Source organism: Haplochromis burtoni, unplaced genomic scaffold, assembly GCF_018398535.1.
Source record: "Haplochromis burtoni strain Fernald_Lab_line unplaced genomic scaffold, NCSU_Asbu1 Contig_543, whole genome shotgun sequence".
NCBI classification, from domain to species: Eukaryota; Metazoa; Chordata; class Actinopteri; order Cichliformes; family Cichlidae; genus Haplochromis; species Haplochromis burtoni.
Genome location: NW_024582904.1, coordinates 53,785 through 55,399, shown reverse-complemented (window position 1 = coordinate 55,399; position 1,615 = coordinate 53,785). Strand labels below are relative to the sequence as shown.

Sequence of the window (1,615 nt, the reverse complement as noted above, 5' to 3'; positions counted from 1 at the left end):
CAGAGGAACACAAAACACTACTTTACCATCAAACTCTGACCACATGCGTAACAACTAGAGTCCAGATAGAGAGGCAGATTTTTGTTTGTTTGTTTGTTTGTTTTTGTTTTTGTTTTGTTTTTTGTGGACCTTATTGTCACATTGTATGATGAACCTCATCTGAGGTCTAACATTATTCCTCCTGCAGCTCCATTTCTTCTCTCTCTCTTGCTGCCTCCTAACATGCTTTCCGCCTTCTCTTTCCTCTTGTCTTTGGAAAACAGCATCACAGTTTCCACGGACACCGTATTGGCAAATAGCACCAAGGTGGTTGTTGTTAATCCTAAATGATCCAGTATGGAAGTCTCATTATTTATGAGCTTGATATTTCCTGACACAACCATCTCCATCGCCAAATAGTACCAGCCTTTGGTCAGGCTGCTATCACTGATGCCTCAATCACATTTGACAGCTTCTAAATTAAGCTTATCAACATTTTACCCTGTTATAGTCGGTTATGATGGTAAGCAGTGCACTGCATCAAAAGTAAATCCTATTACATCATGAAAAGAAAAGAAAAACAACTCAAATAAAGTAAGAAAGACACATTTATTATCAGCAGGGTGTATAAAAACATTCATTGTGAAAGGTAAACCCACAAAGTTTATGGTCTGACATGAAGGACGAGCATATATTACACCTGTCATTATGAGACACCATCAAATCACTCCAGCAGAGAGACCTCATGGAAGTATGCTCCCAGCAGCTTGACTCCCTGAATGTAGTTTGATCTGAAAATGGAGAAATAAAGCAATGATAATAGTTTGTAATTAAAAAACTCACTTTACCTGTGATCACGTTTTGGCACAGAAATAATCTGGAGATGACAAACATGATCCTCTTCTTTTACCACAAGATTTCATCCGTTTTATCAATAGTTCCTACTTGTTCCACATTTCAAAAGAAGTGAAACGGTGTGAGCTGTGACCAACCTGTTGATCTTTTCATTCTGAGAGTGAGCTCCATCATCAGAGGACCCTACAGGAAGCAGCATGACATTACGGCCTGTGGCCTCCTGGAAGGTCAGGGTGACCGGGATGCTGCCGCCCTCGCGAGTCAGATCAGGCTCGACCCCGAAGACTACAGCACAACGAGGAGGATAAGACTTTTTTTGTCACAACAAAACTGGATACACTCCTATCAGTGAAAATATCTGAAAAAGACTTAAAAAGTTTCACAAAAACATGCATATAACAAAAAACTTATAAAATTTGCTTGTCTTTGTTTTTAATGTCCTGAAACATCTACCGAGGACAGGAGCTGAAACATGAAAAAATATTTTCCTCTTAAAGAAAAAGTATCAACATGTAAACTGTAAGAAAGTCAGTTGTATTATAGCAGGAGAAAGTGTTTTACACTTTTGCAATACAATAAACACAGAACTGATTTAGACTTTTTAGCAAAATAAAAGAAATGGGGGAGATTGAGTGAACTCCCTCTTTAATCTAACAGCTTTTATCATTAAGTCCCTGTACCTGTCTTCATGGCCTTTCTCCCTGCCATGTAGTGTGGGTGGTTGAAGTCTGAGACCCAGGCTTTGGCCCCGTGGCCCATGTTCACTTTCAGTTTATTGGGG

At 39.4% G+C, this 1,615-nt stretch overlaps 1 protein-coding gene across 2 annotated transcripts in view; it reads right to left on the bottom strand.

Annotated features, from left to right (window-relative positions):
- The window catches only part of LOC102312403 (cytosolic non-specific dipeptidase), a 9,356-nt gene that overhangs the window by 1,756 nt on the left and 5,985 nt on the right, over window positions 1-1,615 (bottom strand). The window lies entirely within an intron of this gene.